The sequence below is a fragment of the Panthera uncia genome, chromosome B4 (genome assembly GCF_023721935.1).
Source record: "Panthera uncia isolate 11264 chromosome B4, Puncia_PCG_1.0, whole genome shotgun sequence".
Classification (NCBI taxonomy): domain Eukaryota; kingdom Metazoa; phylum Chordata; class Mammalia; order Carnivora; family Felidae; genus Panthera; species Panthera uncia.
Window position 1 is genome coordinate 40,237,350 of NC_064809.1, and position 20,188 is coordinate 40,257,537.

At 41.3% G+C, this 20,188-nt stretch overlaps 1 long non-coding RNA gene across 4 annotated transcripts in view; it reads right to left on the bottom strand.

The window, feature by feature from the left end:
- Positions 1–963: 963 nt before the first annotated feature.
- Positions 964–20,188, bottom strand: part of LOC125918776 (uncharacterized) — a 27,880-nt gene continuing 8,655 nt past the window's right edge. For 2 of the 4 annotated variants that reach the window (XR_007456581.1, XR_007456583.1), the window contains exons 3-4: positions 3,500–4,180; positions 964–1,017 (exon numbers count right to left, since the gene is read on the bottom strand). This is a non-coding gene — a long non-coding RNA (uncharacterized LOC125918776). Of the gene's footprint in view, positions 1,018–3,499; positions 4,181–5,498; positions 10,503–20,188 lie in introns of those variants that run through there. The other 2 variants (XR_007456584.1, XR_007456582.1) reach the window with 2 other exon arrangements.

A 20,188-nucleotide genomic window follows, 5' to 3' on the forward strand; every position in this document is an offset into this window, starting at 1 on the left:
CCCTACTATCAACATCTTGCAGTAACATCTTATAGTACATTTATTACAACTAACGAGCCAAATTGATACATCATTACTAACCAAAGTTCATAGTTTACATTAGAGTTCACTCGGTGTTGTGTGGTTCTATGGGTTTTGGCAAATGTGTAATGTTGTATATCCCTCATTATAGTATCATACAAAGTAGTTTCACTGCCCTAAAAATCCCCTATGATTCATCTATTCATCCCTCCCTCTCTCCAAGCCCCTGGCAACCCCCAACCTTTTCACTGTCTCTATAGTTTTGCATTTTCTAGAATGTCATAGCTGGAAACACACAATATGTAGCCTTCTCAAACTGGCCTCCTTCACTTAGCAATATGCATTAAGGTTATTTCATGTTTTTGCAAGGGTGAGCTCAATAGTTCATTTTTTTATTGCAGAATACTATTCCATGATCTAGATGTGCCACAGTTATTTAGAATGAGTGTCTAGAAGACACTCTAGAAGAATGTCTTGGTTACTTCTAAGTTTGGGCAATTATGAATACAACTGCTAAAACATACATGTGCAGGTTTTTGTGCAGACGTAAGATTTCAACTCATTTGGATAAATACCAAAGTATGCAATCGCCAGGTCATATGATAAGACTATGTTTAGCTTTGCAAGAAATTACCAAACTGTCTTCCAAATTGGTTATGCCATTTTGTCTTTCCATCAGCAGTGAACGAGAGCTCCAGTTGTTCCGTACACTTACCAGCTATTGGTGTTTGGGATTTTAGCCATTTTAATTGATGTGAAGTAGTATCTTGTTTTAATTTGCAATTCCCTAATGACATATAATATGGAGCATCTTTCCTATGCTTATTTGCCGTCTGTATATCTTCTTTGGTGAGGTATCTGTTCAGAGCTTTTTGCCCATTTGGGGGGTCCATTTTAAATTGTATTGCTGGGGCACCGGTCTGGCTCAGTTGGTGGAACATGCGACTCTTGATCTTGAGGTCATGAGTTCGAGCCCCATGTGGGGTGTAGAGATTACTTTAAAAAAAAAAATAAGTTGAGTTGCTTATTTTCATATTGTTGAGTTTGAAGAGCTCTTTGTATATTTTTAACATGAGTTCTTTATTAGTCTTGCATCTTGCCAATATTTCCCCAGTCTGTGGCTTGTCTTCTCATTCTCTTAATAATGTCTTTCACAGAACAGAAGTTTTTCATTTTAATGGAGTCTTATTTATCAATTTTTTTCTTTCACAGATACTACTTTTGCTATTGTATTTAAAAAGTCATTGCCAAGGGGCACCTGGGTGGCTCAGTCAGTTTAGTGTCTGATTCTCGATCTCGGCTCAGGTCATGATCTCATGAGTTCATGAGCCCCCGATGTGGGGCTCCGAACTGATAACGCAAAGCCTGCTTGGGATTCTCTCTCTCCTTCTCTCTGCCCCTCCCCCACTTGCTTGAGCTCTTTCTCTCTCTGTCCTCTCTCTCTCTCTTTCAAAAATAAATAAACTTTAGGGGCGCCTGGGTGGCTCAGTCGGTTAAGCGGCCGACTTCAGCTCAGGTCATGATCTCGCGGTCCGTGGGTTCGAGCCCCGCGTCGGGCTCTGTGCTGACAGCTCAGAGCCTGGAGCCTGTTTCAGATTCTGTGTCTCCCTCTCTCTGACCCTCCCCTGTTCATGCTCTGTCTCTCCCTGTCTCAAAAATAAATAAAAGGTTAAAAATAAATAAAATAAAATAAAATAAAATAAAATAAAATAAAATAAATAAACTTTAAAAAATAAATAAATGAAAAAGTCTTTGCCAAGCTCAAGGTCTCCTAGATTTTCTGTTATATTATCTTCTAGAAGTTTTATAGTTTTGCATTTTACATCTAGGTCTATGATCCATTTTAAGTTAATTTTTGTGAAAAGTAGAAGGTCTGTTGTAGACTTTTTTTTTTTTTTTTTGCATGTCTATTGTTACATTTGTTGAAAAGACTATCTTTTCTCCATTGATTGCCTTTGTTCCTTTGCCAAAGATCAGTTGATTCTATTTGTGTGGGTCTACTTTTGGCTTTCTATTCTGTTCCATTTATCTTTCTGTTTATTCTTTCACCATCTCATACTGTCTTGAGTACTGAAGCTTTGTGGTAAGTCTTGAAACTGGTAGTGTCAGTCTTTTGACTTTATCCTTCTCCAATCCAGAGTTGGCTCTTCTGGGTCTTTCTAAACTTTAGATTGGTTTGTCAATATACACAAAATAACTTGCTGGGATTCCAGTTGAGATTGTGTTGAGTCTACAGATCAAGCTGGGGAGTACTGATATATTAACAACATTGAGTGGAAGGTATTTTTTTAGGATGGGGAAAAATTTGGGCATACTTACAAGGTTTGGAGAAGGAGTTAGTGTGGAGAAGATGTTGAAATATCAAGAGGGAGGGAATAATCAATATCATAAGATTTCTGACCAGGCTGCAAGAAGTGGGGTTCAGAGTGCATGTGGAGGAATTGATAGGAGGAGGGAACTTCGTCCAATGTAGAGGAGGACAGGGAATGAGGATATGTGTAAATGTGTGTGTGTCTGTAAATTTGGTGGTGTTTAGTTTTTTGGTAAAGATGGTCAGCTGTTGACAACAGGAGGATGAGATAGGGCTTGGAAGGTTGAATGGAGGGAGCGTGAGTAGCCATTGCCTGGAGGGGAAGGGCATGTTAGTTACAAGGACGGAGCAGTATCACCAGGCAGTGTTGAGGGTACAGTTGGTGACCATAAACTTGAAGTACCAATCTATGCTGACATGTGAGACTGCCCAGGGGTACTCAGAGAGACCCGGTTATATGCATACAGAAGTCCATCCAGGATTGGGGTGTATCCCACACAGATGTGATTAAAGGTCAGAGAGACAGAGGATTTTATAATATCAACAAAAGAGCAACAGAAATAGTGGTAGCCTGTAGGATCTCAGATGGACAGGGAAGTCAAAGTGGAAGGAGCTAATGGCTGAAAATCAAGTGGAGAGACAGTACACTGGGGGTCCTGAGTGCAGACCAGGCATAGTGGGAGTGATTTAGTAAGAACTGGAGGTTGTGGTCAAAGAGTTTCCATATCTGTGGGGGCGGGGAGGGGGGGAATAACAGAGTTGTAGTGATATTAAATGTGACAGAATGTGTGCTGTGTAAACTGTTAAACACTACACCAATGTCTGTTCACTAGGCCGTAAACTTAAAGATAGGAATCAGGTGTCAGACATTTCCTCCTACTAGCATAACGCCTAATATCTAACACATGCTTTAGTGAACCTACTGAGTGTTAGAAGGATGAGTGAATGAGCTGATTTCCCTTTAAGATTTAGGCTCTGCCAAAATCTTGAACTTCCTAGCCCAGAAAACCACAGGTCCTTCAATACTCTTCTACACAGACTAGCTGAAATCTGACAACGAGATTAAAGATCAAACTGTTCTGATAATGTCAGAGAAGCTTGTATTGGAATATATATATACAGTAGTCCCTCCCTTATCCACAGTTTCAGTCTCTGTGGTTTCATTACCTGTGGTCAACCACAGTCCGAAAATAGATGATCCTTTTTTGATGTATGCTCAGAAGGTAGCCTAACGCTACATTGCAGTGCTTATGCCATTCATGTCACTTCATCACATCCTGGAGGCATTTCATCATCTCACATCATCACAACACATTTTGTGTTGTGAGCGGGGATGGGAGAGAGCGAGAAAGAAATAAAGAGACCATGTTCACATCTTTTATTACAGTAGATTGTTATAATTGTTCTATTTTACTATTAGTGATTGCTATTAATCTCTTACTGTGCTTAATTTATAAACTAAACTTTATTATAGGTATGTATGTATAGAGAAAAACGTAGTATATATATAGGTTCAGCACTGTGTTCTCAGACATCCCCAACAGATAAGGGAGGACTACTGTATATGTGTTTATAACAAAATATAAAAAACAGTTGTTTGAAGACGTCAGAGAGTGACCAAAAGGATAGAAACTGAAAGAGATTTAGCGCTTAAAAAAAAAGGAAAACAGGGGCACCTGGGTGGCTCCGTCGGTTGAGCGTCCGACTTCGGCTCAGGTCATGATCTTGCAGTCTGAGTTCGAGCCCCACGTCAGGCTCTGTGCTGACAGCTCAGAGCCTGGAGACTGTTTCAGATTCTGTGTCTCCCTCTCTCTCTCTGCTCCTCTCCCGCTCACGCTCTGTCTGTCTCTGTCTCAAAAAAAAGATAAACATTTAAAAAAATTTTTTAAAAAGGAAAACATACTGAGTTCCATATTTATCTGACTTTGGAGGTTTTTATGATGTGCATGGGGGAGGTGGGTGGATAGAGCTCAAGAGAAATTGGCACTCTTGTTAATGAGTCTGACTTTGGCACCGTCAGTTGAGCTGGAAATTGAAGGCAATCTCAGAAAAGAAGGAACAAGAAGAGAGCCCCCAAATCAGCAAGCTCCTTCAAATCCTTAGCTGACTGAAGAGCCTGGGTGGCTCAGTCAGTTAACCATCCAACTCTTGGTTTCGGCTCACGTCATGATCTCATGGTTTGTGGGTTCAAGACCCACATCGGGCTCTGCGCTGACAATGCAGGGCCTGCTTGGGATTCTCTCTCTCCCTCTCTCTCTGCCTCTCTTTCTCAAAATAAATAAATAAACATTTAAAAAATGTTTTTAAATCCTTAGCTCACTCCTAAACTACGGCGTGATGCTCCAAGGAACCAATCACATGAGAACTGTCCATCCCTCATCAAGCATAGTCTAAGACTAACAGGACAGACATGGGTCCCAAAATAATTCAAATGGGAAAAAAATAGTCTTTTCAACAAATGGTGCTGGGACACCTGGATATCTACATGCAAAAGAATGGAGTTTGACCCCATCTCACTCTGTGTATAAAAATTAACTCAAAGTGGGTGGGGTGTCTGGGTGGCTCAGTCAGCTGAGCCTCCAACTTCAGCTCAGGTCATGATCTCACGGTATGTGACCTCAGCCCCGCATTGGGCAGGCTCTGACCACTCAGAGCCGGAGCCTGCTTCAGATTCTGTGTCTCCCTCTCTGCCCCTCCCCTGCTCGTGCTCTGTCTCTCTCTGTCTCTCAAAAATAAATAAATGCTAAAAAATATTTTTTAAATTAACTCAAACTGGATAAAATACCTAAATGCAAGAGATAAAACTATAAAACTCTGAGAAGGAATATGGGTATAATCTATTTTAACCCTTTTGATTAGGCAATGGTTTTTTTAGACATGACAATAAAACCACAAGTAACAAAAGAAAAAAGCATAAACTGGACTTCATCAAAATTAAAAACTTTAAAAAAATAAAAACAGATTAAAAACTTTGTGCTTCAAAAGACACCATCAAGAAAGTGAAAAGACGACGCACAGAATGGGAGCGTACATTTGAAAATCATACATCTGATACATCTTTATCATACATCTTTATGTATTTAGAATACATGAAGGATTCCTATGACACAATTAAAAAAAAAAAAAAGTAAACAACCCAGTTCAAAAATGGGTAAAGGAGGGGCACCTGGGTGGCTCAGTCAGTTGGGCATCCGACTTCAGCTCAGGTGATGATCTCGTGGTCTGTGAGTCTAAGCCCCATGTCGGGCTCTGTGCTGACAGCTCAGAGCCTGGAGCCTGCTTCGGATTCTGTGTCTTCCTCTCTCTGCCCCTCGCCTGCTCAGTCTCTCTGTTTCTCAAAAATACATAAACATTAAAAAAAAAAAAAAACACAGTGAGATACCACCGGCTAGAATGGCTATAATTTTAAAAAGACAGGTAATAGGGGTACCTGGCTGGCTCTGTCAGAAGAACCTGTGACTTTTAATCTCAGGGTTGTGAGTTCAAGCCCCATGTGGGCTGTAGAGATTACTTAAATGAAACGTTTTTTAAAAAGGCAGATACTGGGGCGCCTGGGTGGCTCAGTCGGTTAAGCGTCCGACTTTGCTCAGGTCATGATCTCGCGGTCCGCGGGTTCGAGCCCCGCGTCAGGCTCTGGGCTGATGGCTTCAGATTCTGTGTTTCCCTCTCTCTCTGCCCCTCCCCCGTTCATGCTGTGTCTCTGTCTGAAAAATAAACGTTAAAAAAAATTTTTTTTTTTAAATAAAAAGGCAGATACTAACTAGTGTTCATGTGTACTGCTAGTGAGAATGTAAAATGCAGTTACTCTGGAAAACAGTCTAACAGCTCTTAAAAAGGTTAAACATAAAATTACCACATGACCCAATAATCCTGCTTCTAGGTCTACACCCAAGAGAAATAAAAACATATGTCCATGCACAAAAAAGTTGTACAACTGGACACGAATGTTGATAACAGCATTACTCATAACAGCCCAAAAGATGAAGCAATCTAAATGTCCATCAACTGATACATAAGTAAATAAAATGTGGTTTAGCCAGGCAATGGAATATTACTTAGCAATACGAAAGAATGAAGTACAATATGAATAAACCAAGAAAACATGATGCTGAGTCAAAGAGGACTACAGTTACAGGACTACATATTGTAAGATTCCATGCATATGAAATATTGAGAGTAAGCAAATCCATAGAAACAGGAAGTAGACTGGCTATGGCTTAGGGCTGGGAGGGTTTGAGGGAAAATGAGGGGAGATGGTTAAGGAGTGTGGGCATTTTTGGGGGCGCAATAATGAAAATGTTCTAAAACTGACTGCCGTGATGGTTGCATACACTGTGAATGTAGTAAAACCTACTGAATTATACATGCCAAATAAGTGAATTGTATGGTATATTAATATATCTCAAAAAACTTTTTTTTTTAATTTTATGTGGTATAGTCATACAATGGGACATTGTTTGGCAATGAAAAGGAATGGAGTACTAATATATGGTATGGTACAACATGGATAAACCTCAGAAGCATTACACTGAATCAGAGAAGCCAGTCACAAAGGACCACATATCATATGACTCCATTTGTATGAAATACCCACAATAGGCAAAGCCATAGAGACAGAAAGTAGATTAATGGTTGCCTAGGGCTGGGGAGATGGGGAAAATAGGGAGTGACTGCTAATGGCCACCCAGTCTCTCTGAGGGGGGGGTGACAAAAATGCTCTAAAATTATAGTGATGGTTGCACAACTCTGGGAATATGCTAAACACCATTGACTCGCACAGTTCAAATAGGTGAACTGTATGATAGTGAATTATATCTCAAAACTGTTAAAAAAAAAAAAAAAAGACTGAGCCAAAAGCACACATGTCCATATTGGCCGCAGGCAAGAGAGGACCCCATAGTTCAGAGCCTACAGAGGGGTTGGGTTGACTTTCCTTGGAGTACGGGGGGTGGGGGGTGACCTAGGGTAGGATGCCTGCCCATGCCTCTGCCCTTTTGAGCATTATAGAATGGAAGCAGCACCATGGTAGCAATGTGAACAGAGGAGAGACTACCCACAGGCCCACACAAAACACTCAAGCCCCAAAGGTTGGCAGTGAGCCATATTAATGTCCCAGAGGCCTGAACATATCCAATTCGACAGTCACTCTAAACCAGTGTATCAGCACTGTTCTGGTGGCAGGGATCCATACAGGACCAGGTCTAGTCTGGAGGCATCCCCGCCCCCCCCCCAAGATGGCACTGCCAGGCTCACTGGTCCAAGGCACAGGAGGGGGACTTAAAATTCATGAGAAAGGCAATCCAAAGCACAGGGCCCCCTGAGATGGGGACCCTGGACAGCCTTGCTTCTGTCTAAGGGCAGTGCTGCATTAATGAAACACATGGCTAGGGGAGCCATGGGTGGCTCAGTCCATTAAGCATCCCACTTCAGCTCAGGTCATGGTCTCACAGTTCGTGGGTTCAAGCCCACATCAGGCTTTGTGCTGACAGTTCAAAGACGAGCCTGCTTCGGATTCTGTGCGTGTGTGTGTGTGTGTGTGTGTGTGTATGTTTGTGTCTGTCCCTCCCCCACTCTCTTTCTCTCTCAATCAATGTTAAAAAATAAAAAAATGAAAAACACATGGCTAAAAATAAATAAAAACACATGGTTAATAAAACAGCCTGGCTAAAATCGTAAAGGCTGACAACCACAAACCCTAGCATAGAAGAACTGGAAAGCTCATAAATCACTGGTGCAAGTCTGAAATGTTACAACTACTTTGGCAAACTCTCTGGGAGTCTCTTAGAAGGCTAACTATACACCTACCCTATGGCCAAGCAATTCCACTCCTAAGTATTTATTTAAGAAAAATAATAACATGTGTCCCAAACACTTTGACAGGAATGTTCGCAGGAGCTTCGACACGATTAGCCAAAAACTGAAAACCACCCACATTTCCACCAACAAGTGAACGGATAAACAAATTGTCATATACTCACATGGTAGAATACACTTAACAAAAAGAAATGGGTATAGGCAGCAACACGGGACGAATCTCAGAAACGTCATGTTGGGCAAAAGAAGTTAAGACAAGGGGCGCCTGGGTGGCTCAGTCGATTAAGCGTCCGACTGGTGGTTTCAGCTCAGGTCATGAACTCACTATTCGTGAGTTGGAGCCCCACATCAGGCTCTGTGCTGAGAGCGAGGAGCCTGCTTGGGATTCTCGTTCTCCCTCTCTCTCTCTGCCCCTCCCCTGCTCACTTGCTGTCTCTCTCTCTGTCTCAAAGTAAATTAAAAAATTAAAAAATATATATTTAAAAAAAGAAGTTAAACAAAAATAACAATTCCGTTTACATGAAATTCTAGAAACAGCGAAACTAATCTATGGTGATAAAAATTAGAACAATGGTTGTATTTCATGGGGTGGGGGAGGCACGCTGGAAACGGGCACACAAAAACTTCCCAGGGCAATGGAAATATTCCATAACTTGATTAGAATGGTATAATATGTGTGTATGTAACTGTCAAGATTCATCAAACTGCACACTTAATAGTTATGTGTTTTATTGCACATGCATTACACCTCAAAATAAGCGTCAACTTCTTTAAAACAAACAAAAAATCAAGCTCTTTTCAGATGCCTCTGCATCCTGCCACACTGCATGTGTTCTCAGAAAATGCTATCAAAGTGGCATCAGGGTGGCTCAGTTGGATAAGCATTCGACTTCGGCTCAGATCATGATCTCACGATTCGTGGGTTCGAGCCCCACGTGGGGCTCTGTGCTGATAGCTCAGAGCCTGGATCCTGCTTCCGATTCTGTGTATCCCTCTCTCTCTCTCTCTCTCTGCCCCTCTCCCACTCATACTTTTTCTCTCTATATATATATCTCAAAAATAAATAAACATTGAAAAAAAGAAAGAAAATGCTATCAAAGACAAAGAATGCATAATCATCATCATTGGGGCATTAAGTTGTAGGGATCCTACTGCTAACAAATCAATTAAATAGCCAGAAGTGGTTGGATTTAGCTGGCATAGGCTAAGATGCTGTGGGGCAGTCTGATACTTCATAGTGGGAGACAATTTTGGAAGAGGAACATGGTCCAGAGACCACCACCAACCGTTGCAGACTTGGGAAGCAGTGCTAAGATTGGATAAGGCCTGGCTTTGGAAAGAGAACCCCTAGCTGGGTAACAGCTTGGGGGGAAGTGGTACAAAGTATCAAAGGGGATCTGTTTTGGTAGGCAAGAGCTCTACCGGGTGGGCTCACGAGAGAGCAGGATTCTCAGTTGCTGTGTGTTCGAGCAGTACGGACAAAGGCAAGCATGACTGGGCCTTCATGACAATCATAGGCTCAGTGAGGCTCTCCAAGGAGCCCCCAGCCTCTGCAGCCCCTCCTCCCACGCCCAGGCCTTCACCTAGCACACCTGCAGCTCCAACCCAGCACTCTGGCACTGAACTTGACATCACCAAGGCCGGGAGCTGGACTGAGAACTGAGTCTCTACTTCATTTTCTAGTCTCTGACTCTGCCTCGCATCCCAAATTTGCTACTGAAGCAAAGCCTCTTACTTGGACTGTGTCCTGAAAACCAAAATCACAGCTCCAGCCAGTCCTTTCAAGTCCTGGCCCTGAATCAGAACCAGCAGCAGTAGTTGTAGTGATAGTCTTGGTGTGGGGGTAGTTCTATTGCCATAACAGGACTAGTAATTTGAGTAGCAGTGGTAGTTAATGCTGTAGTGGTTAACATTTAATGACGCATAACTGTATGCCAAGCCCTGTGCTGAATGTTAAATGCTTTATCGTATCTAATCCTAACAGATACCCCCATCTTACCAGGGAGGAGATCGAAACTCTTTGTAAAATACTCTGTTATAACTTTATGTGTTGTTGTTGCATAAGTGAGACATATTCATTTTAGGAAAAACTCGGAAGATTCAGGTTAGCAAAATATATATAAAATAAAAGTCACCCATCATCACATCTCTTTAAGTTAATCACTACTCTGCCCTACCAGGTATAAATTCCTCAGTCTCTTTTATAAAAACAATATCATGCAGTATGTAGCTAAATCTGCTCATTTCATTCAATAAAGTACTGAGCCGTTTTCCTTATTAATATAGTTTTTAAAACATAATTTTAATAGCTATTTTATATTCTATTACTTATTATTATTAATATTTTAATTACAGAGAAAGAGCGCACATGAGGAGGGGAGAAGGGTAGAAAGGGAGAAAGAGAGAATCCTAAGCAGTCTCCATGCTCAGTGTGAGCCCAATGCGACACTTGATCCCATGACCCTGGGATCATGACCTGAGCTGAAATCAAGAGTTGGACACTCAACCGACTGAGCCACCCAGAGGCCCTGATAGTCTATCGTTTTTAATACAATACACTTACCCAATCTCTTATTGTTGGACATTTAGATTTTGTCCTTTTGTTAATGTTTTGTTGTTATAAAAAAATTTTCACAGAACATCCTTATATGTTGAACACATCTTCATTTGTCTCCTTAGGATAGATTCCTAGCACTGGAGTTGCTGAGTTAAAGAGCGTGGGCATTTTTAAGGCTTTGAAGTCAGACAGCCCTGACCTTGAATCCTCCTCAGGGCCTGGTCTGTGGCCTGAGGCAAAGCGCTTCTGGGTCCTGAGTCTGTGTCCTGTGCTCCTTCTTCTCCTGTTTGCTCCTTATCACATTTCACTGTTCCTATTCTTCGAAGATCTTGCCCTCTTCCCGGATTGCAAACCCCGCAGTCAAGGCCTGTGTGTCTTCCTCACTGTGTGTTCACCAGCACCCAGCCCAGAGCTCACAGTCTAAGCAGAGACAATTTGGTGCTGCAGAAAGGTCAATGGTCTGGAAGGAAGACGCCCAGGTCTCATTCCCAGCGGTCCTACTCCAAGCTATGGTCCTGGACAAAGCCCTCGTTACCTGTCAGGTCTCATCACCTCTCACTCTATACTTTTACACTAGCAATGCTGAGCCAATGCTTCGCAGAACTAATCGTTCTCAAGACACGCCTGCTCTTCTACATTTCTATGCCTTCGCCTGCATCGCAGAACTGGAGGCCCATACTGTGCCTTTGTGCAAAATAAAAAAAGACGTCTTTTCCTCTCAGTGGAGTGCAGGCTGGATTTTAGGCCTCCCTCCTCCCTTGGCCTGGCACCATATTGCATTGACCAACCTGGATACCATTGCTGAAGCTTGGAACAAACACAGCTAGGCCACCTAGCAAACCTCCATTCATCCATCGAGTTGTAAATTCAAATGCTACCTCCTCTGTAAAGTCATCTTACTGTAGCAGATGTGTTGGATTTGTTGTTGTTGTTGTTGTTGTTGTTGTTTTGGTAAGCTTCCTCTGCTTTTTGAATAGCCTCCATTAAAATGATTAATCTTATTGGATTATGGCCATTTACCTATATACCTCTCTAACCCAGTAGATTATCCTCAGTGTTTTTCCTCTTTTATTCCTCATGCAAAGTCCAATTCCTGACACACAGGAAGTGATTAATAAGCTTGAATGAATGAATAAATGAATGAATGACATTTTATATCTCTGGTCCTCATGTTGCTTGTCTGAGAATAAAGGGATCAGAATAACAGATGCCTGAAGTTCCTGCCAACTCTAAAATCCTCTTTTCCAGGGCACCTGTGTGGCTCAGTCGGTTAAGCATCCCCCTCTTGATGTTGGCTCAGGTCACGATCTCATGGTTCGTGAGTTCAAGTCCCACGTGGGGCTCCGTGCTGACAGTGTGGAGCCTGCTTAGGATTCTCTCTCTCCCTTTCTCTCTGCCCCTCCCCTACGTGGTCCCCCTCTCTCTCTCTCTCTCTCTGTCTCTCTCTCTGTCTCTCTCTCAAAATAATTAATTTCTTAATGTTTATTTCTTTTTGAGAGAGAGAGGAAGAGAGTAGGGGAAGAGCAGGGAGAGAGGGAGACACAGAATCTGAAGCGGGCTCCTGGCCCTGGGCTGTCACCACAGAGCCCGACGCAGGACTTGAACCCTGAACTGGGAGATAATGACCTGAGTCGAAGTTGGACACAACTGACTGAGCCACCCAGGAGCCTCTCAAAATAATTAAATAAACATTAGAAGGAAAAAAAAAAAAAAGAATTGCCTTAGGAAACCCTTCCAGAAAGTGGTTTGCCTTTTACCTCATTATGTAAATCATCTATTTCTGTCACTTGTCTTTCTCAGACATTTTCACAAAAGGAACATCTGTTTCTCAACACAAGACAGCTCCTTATACATCTTGAAGCTAATGATGTTACTTCTCTTGTGAGAAGAAATTTTACCATGTCCTTTCTCTGTCTCCAGATGTCTCATCCTTACGTGGACATTGTTAATCTCTGAAGGACAGCACATCATTTGAGGGCATAAAGCCTCTGAAATACTAACAGAGGCAGCCGTCTAGAGTAGAGGTTTTACAAACCGTAGGCATTCCTGGATCCCAAAGGGTTCACTAACTCCCTGAAATTCTATTCACAATATTGTATGCTTGTGCATTTTCTGAAGGAAGATCCACCTCTTTCTTCAGATCCTCAGAGGAGCCCCCTTGACCCCAAAAGAGCTAAGAGCCACTGGTCTGCAGCCTGGGCTAAAATAGGCTGGAAAGTACAGGGGCTTTTAAGATCACATAATACTCTGGCACATTCTTTGGAATTTTATTAAAGACAGAATCCTTAACAACTACAGACTGGAGTCTTTGGAACTAAGTCCCTCCCCTCTTATCAGTTGACTTCACTTAGGGGCTTCCCCAAATCCCTAGGACTCACTGAAACCCAGCCTGCACCGCAGACACAGAAAAGCTTTGGGGGAGATGTCAAATGACTGACACCTCCGCCCTTGTGTTTTAATAGTAATGGCCTTGGGGCCAGAAGATTGGGTTCCTGTGAGGGCATGGGACCCTCTGAAGATCAGAATCACTATTCCACCACAAGGTGGCACTCAAAGCCCAGACAGATGGGGCAACAAGCATCTTTTCTTGGCTCAGTAGGACTCAAGAGCAGTTCCCCAGGCACTGAGCCAAAACTTGAGCTCCTGGTTATACAGTTGGTCGACAAAGCCCTTCTACCCACACCCAATGTCTTGCAGGGGACCTTGTTGTTCTTTTTAATGCAAAGTCTGTGTGTGGTTCTTGCTGACTTCAGTCCCTTCCCTAGAGGTGACCCCGATGAAGATCCTGGTCCTGGATATACATAGTGCACACACTTCTGCTCTCCATGTCCTGCCTGGAGTCACTCCTGGGGCTCCGAAGGATCCGAACCCAGTGCTTGAAGTCCTTAGTATGATTTCCAGGTTATGAACCCAGCCCTGTAGGTTATGCAGATGGGATGTCATTCAAACATCTCTATAGTAGTGACCCACTCAGACAAGAATAAGGAAAGGATCAATATTTACTTAGGCCAAAGGGAAGAGTTACCAAGAGTAGCTGCAGCTTGAGTGGGGATCCCACACTGCCATGTACTCTAGTGAGGGTGCAGTTTGGATACAGAAGACAGGAAGCAAATCTAAGCCCATCCGAAGAGTATGAGCTTAGACAAAATCAAAAATATTACATTTATAAATGGAGTTGAAAACATTTAAGTCGAGAAGACTCACCTAGATCGTTTGCAAGCCCTAGGTCTGGCATCCTAACCTCAAGTCTCTGGCAAATAGACAACTTTAGCCATCTTGAGATAGTAATCACAGATCATGGTCATACATCATCCACGGGAGATAGGAAAACTGCTGCCTTAAGTGGAGAGATGTCCTTTGAACTCCAAGAAGGTTTGGAACTAACAAGGTGGCTTTGTGCTATGTCAGCTTAGCTATGATGAAGCCATATTTTTTGGATGACTCAAGGTTAGAATTGGCCACAAGACAACCGTGCATGAGGTCGGAAAGGCAGAAAGGCAGAATTGAAGCAGCAGCCATGATGCTGTAAAGGTCAGCTTGGAGTGCTAGGACTGCTGCAGCTTATGTATCTCGTTGCTACTCTTCTGGTTCACTTTGTGGGCATGGGTAGCAGCCAGTCCCACAGGGCCTCCAGCTCCTGTCAGATCTCTTCCATTTAACTTCTTTCAGGTTCTAACTCCATGTATGCATCACCAGGTCCCTGTGCAGACATCCCAGACCATCAGGGTTGGGGTGGTGAGGGACAGATACAGATTCCACTTGGCCCTTGCCCTCCCCAACTTCACATCCAGTATTTCTTCCCCACTGACCTGTGACGATTTCAGGCCCACCACAGATGCAGAGGTAACAGACATCCATAGATCCGTCACCAGTTCCTTATTCCATGTCACCCATAGTGGTTTTTCTTCTCAGGACAAACCTTCACTGATACAAATCAAAAGTGGGGCTCCTGGGTGGCTCAGTCGGTTGGGCAGTGGACTTTGGCTCAGGTCACCATCTCACAGCTCGAGAGTTCGAACCCCACGTCGGGCTCTGTGCTGACAGCTGAGAGCCTGGAGCCTGCTTTGGATTCTGTGTCTCCCTCTCTCTCTGCCCCTCCCTAACTCATGTTCTGTCTCTCTCTCTCTCTCTCTCAAAAATAAACATTAAAAAAAATTTTCTTAAAAATCAAAAGTGATGCAGCAAATCAAACTCATGCTAAGTTTCAAATAAGTTTGAATCATTGGGAAAAATCTATGTATATTTTGTATTTAAAGCTTTGGTAATGCTTGGGGCACCTGGGTGGCTCAGTCGGTTGAACGTCCAACCTCGGCTCAGGTCATGATCTCACAGTCTGTGAGTTCGAGCCCCGCATCAGGCTCTGTGCTGACAGATCAGAGCCTGGAGCCTGCTTCCGATTCTATGTCTCCCTCTTTCTCTGCCCCTCCCCTGCTCATGCTCTGTCTCTCTCTGTCTCAAAAATAAATAAAAACATTTAAAAAAAATTTTTTAAAGCTTTGGTAATGCTTAAAAGAATTTAACATAGTAGTGTTATAAGATTAGCCTCATTATTTTATTAAAAACGTGGAATTGATATGTAGAATCTAAAAAACAAAACTAACAGAACAAAACAAAACCCAGACTCATTGTTACAGAGAACAGATGGGTGGTGGCCAGTGGGGAGAGGGTTGGGGGGGAGAACAAAATGGGTGAAGGGGGCCAAGAAGTACAAACTTTCAGTTTTAAACTAAGTCATTGGGACATGATGTAAAACATAAGAAATATAATGAATAATATTGTATTAATTTTATATGGCGACAGATGGTAAGGAGATTTATTGAAGTGATCATTCCATAATATATACAAAGGTTGAATCCTATGTTGTACACCTGAAATACCTAATAATGTTGTATGTCAATTATACTTCAAAATAAATAAATAAAAAACAAACAAACAAATAAATGGAAAGAATCAGAGGAGAAAATACAATTTGTAAGTGATAATAAAAATCTGAAATAAAAAAAAACGTGTACTGATTTTCGATTAGTGATTCTAAGTTCAAGCATGTAAAAGGCGTTACTATAAACAGAATTACCATGTTTGAGGGAACTTATGATTCACTATGCCTAAACATTTATTAGACTTACAAAAACCATTTAAGTATTTAGGAAGTTTTTTCTTGTAGGGTCAATACGCTTATCCAGTCATGCATCTAAGCACTCAAAAAGAAAACCAGATATTTGAGATTTAGATATGTAATTTAAAATATTTAAAACATTCAGTGGGCTATAGTTGTAAGTGAAATTGTTCATGGAATTTAGACTGTTCAGTTTAAGTTAATCAAATGTTAATGTTAAAAAAGTGAAGATTATTGGAGGGATTCTAGGGAGATGGTAGCATAGGAAGCACCAGAAACCTGGCTCCTCTCCTAGACAACATCTGCACTGGCAGAATCTGTCTCATGTAGCTGTTTTGGAGTCTGTTGAAGGCCTTCAACTTCCAGGGAAAGACTTGGATGGTAAATTATGGTTAATTTTGGTCAATTTCAGCTACTATCACAGTAGCAACTATCCATTCCCTGTCCCCAGCCACATGACAGGCAGCTGTGCACATGTTCTTGGAGCAGGTTGCACACAGCTTGGGGGAGATGGGCCAGGCAAAAAAGACACCATCTTATAAATATCAGCAATCTATGCTCTGATAGCTAACTGCTGCTTCTGGTCAGAGAGGTGCAGATAAAGAGGCAGGAGGCTCTGTTTGTGCAACTCCCCCAGTTGTTGCAAGGTGCTACCTCTGTGGATGAAATTTTGTCAAGGGGACTTAAAAGGCTAGTGCCCTTCCTGCCTTAATTTTTCACTTTTTTCCCCTTTCAGGAGCCAGACACTAACAACTAGCACATTTAAAAACAACTGCATATTTGGGGAAAACTGGAAAGTGACAATGTATGCCCAGGGAAAGGCTCAGAAAAGATCTGAGAAAACTTTAAGTTTATATCTCAGGCTGATACTCAGTGCAGAGAAAGCTAACAACAATAAAAAAAAAAAGACCCTGAGGAAAGGAGAGAATCTGATTTCCAGAGTTAACCACATTATTAGATTCATATGTCCAATGTTCAACCAAAAAAAAATCACAAGACATATAAAGACACAGCAAAGTATAGCCCATTCCAAAAAAATTGATCAACAGAAAATATCTCTGAAAAAGACATAATGGAAGATAAAATGCTCAAAGAACTAATGGAAGATGTGGAGAAAGTCAAGAAAACATAGTGTTGAATAAAATGGAAATTTCAACAAAGAGATAGAAAACTTGAAAAGAAACCATGAAGAAATTCTGGAGCTGAAAAGTACAATAACTGAAATGAAAATGTCACTAGAGGGATTCAAAGGCAGATCTGAGTAGGCAGAAAAAAGAATCCATGAACTTGAAGATAAAGCAATAGAAATTATCAGGTCTGAGGAATAGGGGGAAAAAATGATGTCCTGTAGGACAACAACAAGAGGATCAACATATGCATCAAAGCGGTCCAGAAGGCCAAGGGGGAGAGAGAAAGGGGAAGAAAGAATATTTAAGGAAATAATGGCTGAAAACTTCCCAAATTTGATGAAAGACATAAATATCAGCATCCAAGAAGCTCAGTGAACTCCAAGTAAGATAAATTCAAAGAGACCCATACCAGGACACATATAATCAAACTTTTAAAAAGCAAAAACAAAAAGAATCTTGAAAGCAGTGAGAGAGAAGCAAATCATCCCATAAAGGGGGTGCTCAATGAAATTATCAGCAGATTTCTCATCAGAAACTTTGGAGGCCAGAAGGCAATGGGCCAATACCTTCAAAGTACTAAAAGAAAAAAAAAATCAACAAAGAATACTATATCCAACAAAACTATCCTTCAAAAGTAAGAGAGAAATTAAGACATTCCTAGGTAAACAAAAGCTGAGGGGCTTCATGACCACTAGACCTGCCCTGAAAGACAGGGAGTCCAGCAAGGTGAAATGAAAGGACACTAGACAGAAACTCAAAGCTGTGTAGAGAAATGAAGATCTCAATAAGGGTAAATACATGGGCAATTATAAAAGTTAGTATTATAAGAGTGGTCCATAGCTTCACTTTTTGTTTTAATTTAAGAGATCAATACATTTAAAGAAAAAAGCAACTATTAGTGGAAAGGCTAGTATTACTTTAACTTCTGGTTTGTGACTTTAAATATTGTTTTCTAGGGGCACCTGGGTGGCTCAGTCGGTTAAGCATCTGACTTCAGCTCAGGTCATGATCTCACAGTCCATGAGTTTGAGCCCCGCATCAGGCTCTGTGCTGACATCTCAGAGCCTGGAGCCTGCTTCAGATTCTGTGTCTCCCTCTCTCTCTGCCCCTCCCCTGCTCATGCTCTGTCTCTGTCTCAAAAATAAATGAAAACATAAATAAATAAATAAATAAATAAATAAATAAATAAATAAATATTGTTTTCTTCATAATATAAGAAACTAATGCAGTTAAAAAAATTACTAGTTTAGGGGCACCTGGGTGGCTTAGTCGGTTAAGCATCTGACTATGGCTCATGAGTCCGAGCCCCAAAATAAATAAATAAACTTAAAATAAAGATTAGTTTATGTTTTGGGGTACACAATGTATAAAAAGTGACAACAACAACTGAAAGGGGACGGAGATGAGCTGTAAAGGAGTAGAGTTTTTGTGTGCTATTTAAAATGGTATAAGTTCAAACCAAAGTGTTATAACTTTAGGATGTTAAATACAAGCTTCATTTCACCACAGTATTTCATCATTTCACTAAATATTTCACTGTATAAAAATCAACTAAGCATATGGGCGCACGGGTGGCTCAGTTGGTTAAGCATCCGACTTTGGCTCAGGTCATGATCTTGTGGTTTGTGGGTTCAAGCCCTGCATCAGGCTCTTTGCTGACAGCTCAGATCCCGGAGCCTGCTTCTGATTCTGTGTCTCCCTCTCTCTCTGCTCCTCTCCCCACTGTGCTCTGTCTGTCTCTCTCTCTTGGAAATAAATGAACATTAAAAAAAAATTTTTTTTAATCAACTAAGCACAAAAAAAGAAAAATTCAGGAAATAAGGTACAAAAAAGCTATAAGGCATATAGAAAGCATATAGGGCAATGACAAAAGAAACCCCTCCTTATGAGTAATTACTTTAAAAGTAAATGGATTAAAGTCTCCAATGAAAAGACAGAGATTGGCAGAATGGATGAAAATACATGATCCTACTCAATGTTGTCTATAACAGAATCACTTGAGATCCAAACACACAAACAGATTGAAAGTGAAAGAATGGAAAAAGATATTTCATGCAAATAAGTAACCAAAAGAGAACAAGAATGGCTATGCTAACATCAGACAAAACAGACTTTTAGCCAAAAAAAGGTTACAAAAGACAAAGTTTAATATATATTAATAAAAAGTTCAATATTTCAAGAAGATATGACAATTATAAACATTTATACACCTAATGACAGACGATCAAAATATAAGAAGCAAAAACTGACAGAACTGAAGGGAGAAATAGACCGTTCTACAATGATAGTTGGAGACTTCAAAATCCCACTGACAGTAATGGGTAGAACAACCAGAGAGTAAGGAAGCAGAGATTTACACAACACAATAAACCAACTAGAACTAACAGATATGTATAGAACACCCTACCCAATAACAATAGCATACACATTCTTCTCAAGTGTACATGGAGCATTCTCCAGGATAGACCATATATTAGGTTACGCATTAAGTCTCAATAGATTTTTAAAAATTTTTTTAATGTTTATTTATTTTTGAGAGAGACAGAGACAGAGACAGAGACAGAGTGTAGGTGGGGGAGGGGCAGAGAAAGAGGAATACCCAGAATCCGAAGCAGGCTCCAGGCTCTGAGCTGTCAGCACAGAGCCTGACGTGGGGCTCAAACTCACAGACTGTGAGATCATGACCTGAGCTGAAGTCGGATGCTCAACGAACTGAGTCACCCAGGTGCCCCAGTCTCAATAGATTTTAAAAGGTAGATATCATACAAATTATCTTTTCTGACTATAATGAGATGAAGTTAGAAATTAATAACAAAAGGAAAACTGAAAAATTCACAAAATTATGGAAATTAAGCAATACACCATTAAACAACAAATAGATCAAAAAAGAAATCACGAGTGCAATTAGAAAATACTTAGACACAAACGCAAATAAAAACACAACAGGGGCGGCTGGGTGGCTCAGTTGGTTAAGCGTCTGACTCTTAGTTTTGGCTCAGGTCATGATCCCATGGTTCACGACTCCACATCAGGCTTTGTGCTGACAGTGCAGAGCCTGCTTGGGATTCTCTCCCTCTCTCCCTCTCCCTCTCTCTGACCCTCCCCTGCTCATTCTCTCTCTCTCTCTCTCTCTCTCTCTCTCTCAGTAGACAAGTAAACTTCAAAAAAAAAAAAACACAACATACCAAAACTTTGGTTTTTGGTGTGTGTGTGTGTGTGTGTGTGTGTGTGTGTGTTGA